The following is an 11,808-nucleotide window of genomic DNA, read 5'->3' on the forward strand; positions in this document are numbered from 1 at the left end:
AGAAAACACTTGCCCAGCATGATAGTGCATGCTTGCAATCCCAGGTACTTGGGAGGCTGAGGCAGGAGGATTGCAAGTTTCAGGCAAGCTTGGGCGACTTAGAGAGACCCTGTCTCAAAATAAAATAAAAAGGGCTGAGAAGGTAGCTCTGTGGTAGAGTGTGTAAAATACACAAAGCCCTGAGTTCAATCCCTAGGCCCCCCCACAAACACAGAACACTTATGGAGTATTACCTTTTGCATCTGCAATGGACCCCAAAGGCTCATGTGTTGAAGGCTTGGTTTCCAGCTGGTGGTTCTACTGGGAGACAGTAGAAAATATAGAAGGTGGGGCCTAGTTGGAGGAAGTAGATCACTGGTGGTGTGTCTTAAAGGGTATTTCTTATCCCCTGTCCCTTCCATTCACTCCCTCTGCTTCCTGGCAGCTATGAGGTGAGCAGTTTGCTCTGCTCTGTGCTCCCTGCCATGGTGGTCTGCCTGGCCATGGGCCCAATCAATGGAGTCAGCTGACCATTTACTGAAACCATGAGCCAAAATAAAATTTTCCTCTTTTAAGCTGTTTTTCTTGAGTCAAAGCAGCTGAAAGTTGCCTAACACATGAGGACATGACAATTTTCCAGTGTGTGAAGGGATAAGGTAGAAGAAGGATGAGACTTGTGTATTACTACAGAAAGGGGAAGCCAAAGAGACAATACAGAGAAGTAAGTTTTAGTCTAATGTTAAGAAAGAATTTTTAATTATTAGAATTGTGTAAAATTAATATGGTCTACTATTCAAAATGACTACTTCTCTGTCGCAAACACTTTATGCAGAAATTGAGTGACCATCTCTTGGGATAAGGTTCTTTGGTGGAAGTTTAGACTTGACTTTCCACTTGTAGGTCCCATGTGATTCACCCACTCTTTACCTGGTGACCCACTCTTTACCTGAGGACAGAACAAGGCAGGGACACTGTGAGACCAGAACCGTACACTAGAGTGGGAAAGAGCAGCAATTCATTCCCACTCACACCCCCTCCAATCCAGAGGCACCTGGAGATGGGGGAGGGACCATTTCTGTTTCCTGCATGTAAAGTTGTATTCCCAGTATTGATGCAGTGAGACTCAAGTATATTTTGCCCTTAATAGCAGGGTATATTGGACTCAACAGTTCTTATTTCTCAGTCTGAAGAAAGTCTGATTAGATAAATCATGCAGTTTAATTTGAAAAAAAAATGCTCAAAGAGACTTCTGGCTAGACATTTCAAAAGCAGACATCTCTGAAGGTGAGGGGGCAGGAAAGGATTGGAGGAACTGTGATGGGCAGCGGGGCAGGCTGAGCAAAGTAGATTCCAAATTTGCCCACTTCATTACATTGTCCAGAGCCTGGAGCTTCTCTTTTCCTTATCCTTCATCTGAGTGGCTTCCTGGGAGACAGCATGGCACAGCCCACAGTTTGTTTGGGTACCGGTCTGATGTAAGTTCAAAACCTGTCTATCCCATTTGCTAGCTGTGAGACCATGGACTAGATATTTCATTAACAGCCGAGTGTTACCTTCAGTACATCCATTAACACCTACCTCCAGGGGTTGTTTTCAGGATCCTAGCGAGAAACACAAACAAAGCCAAGTGTGGTTTTTGTTGCCTAAAAATCTTATTTCCTTTCTCTCTTCTGGAGCCAGGGAAGGGAATCTTCTGGAGTTGTGCCACTCCAAGGGCAATTTGCAGAGTGTGGTTAGTCCATGGATTGTTTGTTACCAGTTGGAGATGAGATAAGCAGCTTGAGCCAGGCTGTAAATCCAGTGTGTTGTTTCTTCCATGCAGAAACTCTACCAAAAAGCCAACAAACAAGATTTCAGCTAAGATCAACAGTGTGTTCAATGGCCTAGCTGTTACAGTTCTGGTGCAAGTGCCATATGTCACTAGTGACAAATATTTCAGGAACTAGCACTTTGAGTAGCTATAGTACAACTTCAAGACTCTATAATAAAGATTAATGACAGAGCAAATAGACCCTAGAGTCAGTGCTGCCTAGGTTCAAATCCTGGTTCCCCTGCTTATTAAGTCTGGGCAGTTACCAACCTGTGCCTCATAACGTCATCTGTAAAATGGACCTATTAATAGAACCCCCGAGTTAATAATTGTATGTGAAATCTTAAGAACAGAACCTGGCATAAAGGAAATGCCATTTAGATTTTGCTGTTATTATTGGGAAAACTTTTAAAGTTTTGCTCTTATAGGGACCGAGGGAGTTTACTTTCGTTTGATTATAGATTACTTTTGTGGAACCTTTTTTGTTTTGTTTTGTTTTTCCTCCCTCCTTCCTTTTCTTCCTTCTTCTGTTCAAGTAGATGACATCATGACCTTTTCTGCTATTCTGCTAGGGCTAAGGCTATATTAAGCCCTTAGTGAATTCACTCATCAATGTTAATAATCTTTTGGAAGCTTGACTTGTAGGGGGTTGAGAATGAAAATACAAACCCTGGGAAAGAAGCTCTTTACATCATTTTTCAGGGTAGACAGAGAGGTTCTGTGGATTCCCTAAGGGAGGCAGATTTGTTGTCCTCCCTCATCCCTGTTGCTTCGAAACACAATCTCTGTTCCATGGACACTACTCATCTTGACACTTGCTCTTTCTGCCCTATAAAAAGCATCAGGGACAATCTTCTGTGAATTAGTTCCAGGAATAATTAATATATTGCCCACATTTGTAAAATGATAGCATAAGAACAAAGAGTTAAACGCCTTTGTTGAAAAGCAGGTAATAAAAGAACAAGTTTAATACCACAGTGTTTTAGAACAGTCAGAGCACATAGCCTTTTGTGACTGTGTATATTTATGCTAGATATTTTAACTTTCTAATTCTATATTCTACTATTGCATTTAGAATTAGAGAGAGAGAGAGAGAGAGAGAGGAGAGAGAGAGAGAGAGAGAGAGAGAGAGAGAGAGATACAAAGGATTGAACCCAGAGCCTTGCACATACTGGGAAAGCATTCTACCAATGAGTTACATTTCAAGCCCTACTGTCAGCTTTGAATAGTATTCATCTCTGCCACTTAGTGTTTCTTAGATAATCAATTCTTCTATATTGTCCTCTTGAAATAACGCTTCAACTATTTGGATTGATTTAATTTTCTTTATGAGTGTGCCATTTGGATGTCATTATTCTAAACTTGAATTGTCTCTTGTTTTCACTGAGTAAATATTTGAAGCATCAGCATTGCCCTGTTTAGGGGAACTATTTGTAGAACATCTTTTTTTTTTCCTTTCATACTAAGTGGTGACTTTAGGCTGGTGTGTACCCATGAGATGAGATTCCCCACAAGAAAGTAGATTTTATAGTAATAACTCTAGAATTGATAATAGACATCATCAGTTCATCTTAACAGTGACTTTGTGCTTATTTTTAGAGGAAATGCAGTTGTTGATGTGCTAGTTGTCACTCTTTCATTTTATTTTCTCTATGTGTGATCCGTAGGAACATCTCATTTATAGGAACTTGTATCCCTGAACGGGCCCACAATCTCATTAATGAGTGTGCTTTGTGGGGTTGTGTCTACTCTTCCCCTTCACACTGATCCCTTTCTGACTTTGTAGGGCTAATTTCCAAGATTTAAAAAATTGATAGATATTATTGAAATCAATTTTACTGGTTTATAAAATTGCTGGTTTTCTTCAATCTAGCTTTTTTGATGCCATGAATGGGATCACTAAGCAACTAAATGATTTTTGAGAGTCTAGTCATTTTACTCTAAAAATCACATTGTAATACAAATATATATATATATATATATATATATATATATATATATATATATATATAAAGTAGAATGTTAGGAAAACAAACTCATTTGGAAATTGGGTCTCCATGTCTATTCATGGTCCTCAAAAAAGATCCAATGAGGTCAAGGAAAGAAGAATGAATAGTCCTTTTCTAGACACTTGTGTTTTTTCCCACATGTGAAATGAAGATGGTACTTGCTTATAGACTGAAAAGTGATTGGAAGTCTTTATCATTGTGATTATCCTAGGGATATATATGTATCATCAAAATGGAGAAAAATTATGACAACTGAGACACAGCAGTAAAAAAATATTAGTATGTTCTGTACAAAATAAACTGGGTTGGCTCTCTACCATGATTATCCCTCTCAGATGATTGTTAAGAACTGGTTTTCTTTTTCTCCTACTTGTCTCCTCCACAGTTCGATCCATGCCTAAGTCCTGATGGCAGCAGCACATTGGTTTCTTGAAGCAGCCCATTGTTCTCTCCAGTGGCTTCTCACTGATCTGTTTCTAACTCTTTCTCCACAAGAGAAGAGTCTAATCTCATGAAATAAAAATCTGATGATGTGACCAGCCTGCTCACATCCCCTTGATGCCTTCCCATTGTCTCCAAAGTCCCAGTTCCTTAATGTGCATAAAAGCCCATCCTAACTGCTGTCCATTCCTCCAGCATCTCCACCCACCATTGTCCTTCCCCTTGACTCAAACTCATTCTTGTGTTTCCCTGCCAGGACTCTTCTGACCTCACTTTCACCTATTGTACTTTCAGTTTCCAAAGATGCTGCTTTACCAGAGACATGAAACTTTGGTTTGGTTAGATTCTTTACCATGATTTAAAAAAAAAAAAAAGGTTTGTCTTCTCTACTAGACTCTAAGCTTCATGAGGACCAGGGCCATGTTTATCTTTTTATTTCCTACAAAATTAGTACCTAATCCTGTGCCTGACATATCAGAGATATTCAACAAATATCTGTTAAATAAATGAGGAGATCAATCAGCACATCGTCTGGCATATAGTAAGCATCAGTGAATGGCAGCTGTCTGCATTTGACATCTGTATCTCTATCGATTTACACATGTGCATGTGTGGCCCAGCCAACATTAATAAAATAGTCTCACTGTATGGAATGACAGACTTACAATGAAGACTGTGATAGGAAGGATACAGTCTACTTATTTATTGAAATTATTTGAAAGTGTGTGAATTGGCTGTCTACCCAAGCTGGAAAATAATCTTATAAATAAACATGTTCCAGTGCTGCTGAGACTTAAATTTGAATGAGCTTTCTGTGCAGTCAAGGTGGCAGAAAAGTACATGTGAGGTGCAATTTTAGTAGCCCATATTATTGGAACATAACACAGAAGTTATGGTGAGCACATGTTTAAGTTATTACTATTTAACACGTGCGTGTGGTACTGAGTGCTCACATTGTACCTGGTTACAGTGCATATTTTAAAAGTAGATGTGGTTCCTTGCCAGGTGGAGCTACAGGTTTCTGATTTAGGAAGGGTTATGGCCGGCTGAAGTTTTGCTAAACCTAAGTTGTACTTCAAAGCTCTTCCTGGCTCCCTGACATGCATTGGAACTTCATGGCATTAAAGGTGAAGGAGATGATGAAGTGAGAAGCGCTGAAGGGTGTGAAGTGAGGGGATAACCTTCAGCTGCTGGCTTCCAGTTGCTACTTCCTCTCCAAAGGAAATAGTGGTATGCCTGAGGGAAATCAAATTAGGGAGTTAGAAAATCACAGCCTGTGACGTTTGTGTCACTTTCCATGATTGAAATGTTGAGAACTGGGAAGTGACTTTCCCGGCCAATTTTCTCATCGATAAGCTCTGTTTCGGGAATAGTTAAGCTACATGAAGTCAATGAAGGTAATTGCTTCCCCTTATTATTTTCTGATCTCAGTTTCAACAGAGCAAAAGATATGTGGTCAGGGGCTCCATAAGTCAGAGCAGTAGAATTTCCCTAAGGCATGTCCACTTTTAACCCCTCCAATATAGACATATGTGTTTTCTTTCTTCACAGTTCAAATTAGAAAGATCTGCAGAGATGAATGTATATACAGATCAAGTAAATACCATTATTTGTCATTCTCTTTAGTTTAATGAGAATCAGTCCACTGGACTCCATCTCAAAAATGTACTCTAAGGGAGCATGGTTGACTGTATATCTGCTACTCACTGCTCTACAGAACATCAATTCTGCATAATATTAATTATGTGTGATGCTTTAGGCTAACTAGTGGCTCTTACTGTTGTCTTATAATTATTCCAATGGCATGGTACTTGATCCTTATCAGATGTATTGAGTGTTGTTAGTAGATGTGAAAAAGATGTTCTTTAATAAATGCACTTGGGAAATGCATGACCATACATGGTCATGATCACTAAAGTTAGGATTCATAATACTTGACCTGACACAGCTGTTCAAATAATAAATGCATGGCCCTGGAAGTGTAAAAAATCATTTTTCTTTTCCTTCTTCTTCTTGTTGGCACAGGTTGGGGGAGGATTGAATCTAGGGCCACTTGCAAGCAAGTGCTCTACCGCTAAGCTACATCCCCCAACCCTTCTCCTTTTGAATTCATTAAAAAGGTTTGAACAGATAATTTTAGCAAAGCTGCTTAAAGCAAATAAACTAACAGCCTTTCTTTGTAATAAGGTAGCAGGTGGAACAAGGAAAAGTATCCCTAAATGTGTGAATGACCCTTGCTTGCCTTACCCCAACCTTGACGCAGTTGGAACCCTGGTTGCCCTACTCAGGTCTGCTAGAGAGTGGCACTACATTTTGATCCAGAGTTGAGCTGTGTTGATTCTTCACTTTCCTGTGACACTTTTTTTAGACCCTTTATGAGTTTAGTTACACTCTGTATTTGATTTTAGATGCAATATTTGAGGTTATTATGTAAAATAACTTTATAGTACTTTTCTTCCAAAGAGATTTTTTTTTTACACAAGTCACAATAATTTCTTTCTCCCAATGATCTGCTGAACAGATTTTCAAAGGTGGAGCAAAATCTACTAATATTTTTAATATATTTTCAAAAAATATTAGGTATTAAAACAATAGTAAATTAACACACATAGTATAGAACAACTTTGTCCCTCCCACAATAGAAAGAAAAAAACACTATGTTCATTATGTAGGTAATTATACATATTAACTTTATATTTTTGAGAAATTGAGTTAGTTTATAGATATGATTTTGTATGAATTGTAACGGCAACATCTCTATACTTTATTATTCTCTCTTTCCTTTCTAATTGAAAAATCAAATCCATACTTATGATTTGAAAACACAAATAATTTCTAAGAGTCTATGTGATGCCCATTCATAGTACTGCCCAACTCCTATTTCATTTAAATATCACAATTTAGAGACACTGCTGTCCTGGGACATACAATGCATGCATGGCAGATATCAAGAGTGAAGGCAAATCCCATTTTTATGACTTTTGGTTTTTAAATCCCAGGAGGCTTTGCAGAAAGAGACTGACAAGAGGGACAGGTGGGTATTGGCTCCGACTTGGTGACAAGTTTTCAACCTCAGCTGCATTCTCTCAACAGGGGAGTGAGGAGCAGCTGGCAACCCGGGAGCCACTGTTCTACAGATGGAATTCTTGTGGCAGAGAGAAGAATGTTCTATCCAGCTTCTCATGCTTTATGAACAAAGAGCACAACTTAAGAGACGAAGCTTCGTTTGCTCTAATGGCTGGTGCTCTACTCCGCCTTCCTTGCCACATCTTTTGTATTATATTTCTAGCATATTATATTTGGAAAAGAATATAAAATTTCCCAGTGCTTTGTTAGTCCGCTTTTATCTCTGACCTCAATATGTTTTTCTAAAGGCCCACCCTTCACAATTATGAGATTTGGAGCATGAATATAAAGAGAGGCCCACACATCATACATCTAAATATTTACAAGTTGTAAATCTGTACAAACTGCCAGATAAAAGATGCTATTTCTCCTAAACCAGGAACTTCCTAGTGGAGAAAGGAGGTGTGAGGGGGTCAGCCCTCTTTTCCTTCCATTTCTGGCTCCATCTCATACTATTGGGGTTTTGTGGCTACCCCAAGTCACACGCTCAGGCTCCATCTACGCTCCCTAGCTGGTCATCTTAGGTCTAAAAACTCTGGAAGCAGGTTGAGGACTATTTGGGCAAAGATTTTTGGAATGCTGAAATTCAGAAAGTGGTCCAGAAAGGAGAGTGCAGACTCTGAGTAGTTGTTTTCCCTCTGCCACACCAGGAAGTGTGTGGCTAGAAAGAGGCAGGAGGGGAACCCTCTCCAGAACAAGTTCATTTACCTGGGTCTAAGAAAAATACTTTTCTTTTAGACTTCAAAGTATATCATGTTGTTCCTTTCATATCTAGATAAGAATGAGAATATGTGGTCAACTCTTAAGTTCTCCATTTACTTAGGAATGGTTAAAACTAGTAATTATTTGCTTGGTATTTGTGGTCCATCTGCTCTCAAACTGAGAATAATTTTAGTTAGGACCAAGCTGACTCTTTACTGCTGTGTATAAAATATGAAACCTGGTGGTTTAACATGGAAACCATTCTTTGTCTGCATTTCTACAGCATTTTGGAAGGGTAACTACAACTGTGGAATGACCTCCTTCTGGTTGGTTGTATTTGACAGGACTTTGGTCTGAAAGGTAAATGGCAGCCATTATTCTAATCCTATAAATAAAAGAACTTGGAAAAATTTATGACTTTATGGTTACTTCAAACACACAATAATCTAGGAAAGAAGCCAGAAGCAGATGCAAGAGTTCTACCTGTGCTTATAAATCAGTGAAATATAGATTGAAGTGGAACATGGAACCAAAAATATCTGAACAATATTGCCTCTTGGCATATCTAGCAGAAATGCAAGAGAAAGAACAGAGTCAGGAATCTCTGTTTGCATTATTCACGGGATCACCCATAAATTAGTGGTGTGCTGTAGGTGGAACCCATAGAGTGTTAGTAGGAAAGCTAACATTACATAGATTTTTGCTTTAAGGTCCAGGGAGACCCAGCTGAATGGAAAAATAGCTGAGTTATGGTACAAACCTGTCACCTTGTTAAAACTCAACAACCAGGTGTTTAGGAAAAGAATGGTATGAGAGACTGGTTTCTTTTCTGCTTAACAGTCACTCACTGTACATACAGAGAAAAGGAATCTTTGTTACAGGCCTACAGGAAGATAAATATGTGTATATTTGAATGTTTAAAAAATAACCCATGTCACAAGCCCATCTTGGACTTCACAACATAATCAGAGAGATACATGTTGAGCTATAATTATGATCCATTTCCCAGAATAAACTTAGCACATGGTCCATAGAAATTCACACTGGAATAAGTTTATGGATAGGTATGGGAGATACTTCACCTCTTCTATGTGATTTTTATCCTAAAAAAGTTGACCTTTAAAAAACATATATGTATCATTCTTGTTCTGAAGAGAAACTCTTTGGTGAATGTGTTATGACAGTGGATGAGATAAGTTCAAAGTCAAAGATCATAGATCTTGGTTTAAAAAATTAGCATTACCAAAAACACTAATAAATTTGAACCTGAAAAATATAAAGAATATTTACATTTGTAATTATAAAATAAATACTCTCCAAAGGCTTTCTGTTGGTTTTAGGGTAAAACTCGTCATGTTCTGACCCCTCCCTGACTATCCAGTCCTGTTCCCCAAATCTTTCTGTTCTGCCCTAAATACACTGACCTCCCGTGTGTTCCTCCGAAGGCACCTGCGTTCTTGTCTCTCAATGTCTTGTTTGTCCCTTACTTAGCTTAGCCCCTCTGACTCCAATCTCAGCTTTAATGTTAGTTTTCCAGGGACATTCCCCCATTTTTTCTAGGATAGTGAGGCCTTCCTATTGAGCATATCTACTACCCCTGTAGTTTTCCTTCTGTGCAGTAATAAAAATGAGTATCAGAGGCTATTCCTGGCTTTCCCCCCTCAGAGGCTAAGACGTATGCTGGCTGGTTTATTCCAGTCCTACCTCTGAGACGGATTTTGTGCTCTTATGGGGAGAAATGAAAGGAGAGAAGAGAAACCTGGGAGGAGGGGAATAGAGAACAGGTAGAAATAAAGGGACAATGAGGCTAAGGGATGAAGTGTTTTGTGACTCTGAGGAACAAGGCAAGTAACAGAGGAGAGGGCATTGTTGGAAGTGTTGTTGAGGGTAAGTGTTTCCTTCCCATTGTGACACTGGGAAGTAGTTCCTGACGCTTACCCAGTAGTTCCTAGGTTGCGCTCTTTGTCATATTGCTGACACTTGGTCATGGGCATGAGTAACACTTCATACAGTTGTTCATGTATGTTCTTTGAACAATCTTTAGAAGGAGATATTCTAAGCTGGTTTCCAAATGCCCATAACTCCAAGCTTTGAAATAAATTATTTTTTATTTTCCTTATCATATTCCACATACAAAGGTTGGTACTGATTATTATGATTGAGATGAAACTGTTTTATGCTTTTTATCTCCCTCTCATCCCCTCAAGACCACAGAGGCAGAGGTCATGTATATGCTAGTAGCTAACCCCCCAGTGCAGAGGACAGAATCTGGACATAAATGACATTCAACAATAATAACAGAGTAAATGAATGTGTTCACCCATTCTGCAATACAGTTTTAATCTCTAAATATAAAACTCAGTGTCAGTGACAAAATTGTGCTCTCCTCAGTGAAAGATCTTTAGAAGGAGATATTCTGAGCTGGTTTCCAAATGCCTATAGATACAATCTTTGAAATAAGTTATTATTTATTTTCCTCATTATATTCCACATACAAGGGTTGGTGTTGATTATTATGATTAAAATGAAACTATCTAACTACTTATTTTCTTTTCAAAGTATATTAAAATACTTGCTAAAATAATCATATCTTGGTATACATGTTAGCTAAGAATTCTTCTTTATCGAAGAGCAAGATAAAACCTAGGAGTATATATCATCACTTCCACCTGTTGAGAAATGGCAGCAATCCTGGAAGTGTGGTATTTGTCCCCTACAGGCTACATCATATAAATGCATTAAAAATAATTGGTGGTCGGTGTTAGTTTCTGATTTTATCAACAAAGAAAACTAAGGTTGAGCTACTTTGCTAGGATCCTTACATTATAGTGGAGGTGGGACTCAAAACTAGGTCTGCAGGTTCCAAAGCTATTGTTGTTGAGCAGCACAATATCCCTTTTAATGTTGAGGAATAAGCTACCAAATTTATTGAGTTTTATTTAGTTTGTAATAATAACAGCAAACCTGAGTTCAAGGTCCCATTCTGCCTTCTGTTTCTCTTCCAGAGATCACCTCGACTCATCCTTCCTTCAGTCTGTACTGTCAGTTCTAGAACTGGACTACTACTTACTATAGTGCTGGATATGGATGATCTATATAGTTGGTGTACTTCCCAGTAGTTTTGTTTGTTGAGTAATTTGGCAGAAGTTTAGAACAACACAAAACACTTCCAGAAATTTCTGGTTGTCACTACTGTCCACTAGCTAATCCTCTGGATCAACTACCTGTTGATCTTTATTTTCACTAAAATTCCATTTTGGTTTTTGCAATTTCTTCTTTTGTGTTATTGGCCCTCTGAGTAGTTCATCTTGAAATTTTCCTTCTCAGGTAAAGGATCACTAGGTCCACTTCTTAAAGGCTCATGTAACAAAAATATATAAATTACAGGCAGTCATAGACTGGTCCTAGGAAACAAATTCCTTATTGTTTTATGTACACTCATACCCCAAATTAATTCTTGTTATTTGGGTAATTATGTTCTATAACATTTGTGCAAATTCTGAATTAGAATTAGCACATACTAAACCTAGGGGAAATATAGGTTAGGTTCCTGTGAGGCTCTGTTGACAACATTTTCATCAATTAATCAAAACATAACCTTTTTATGTATGTTTCTGTTTAAAGATACCTAATTTAATAGAAATTGTTATTTATTAACATTGAACTCATGGCCAATAGAACTGTGACTCATGACTAAAGAAAGTTACCTAACACATCTCTATGTTTTCTCTATGAGGCACT

This window comes from Marmota monax, unplaced genomic scaffold (genome assembly GCF_021218885.2).
Source record: "Marmota monax isolate L192 unplaced genomic scaffold, Marmota_monax_Labrador192_F-V1.1 WCK01_AAM20220418_F8-fsc00002, whole genome shotgun sequence".
Taxonomy (NCBI): Eukaryota; Metazoa; Chordata; class Mammalia; order Rodentia; family Sciuridae; genus Marmota; species Marmota monax.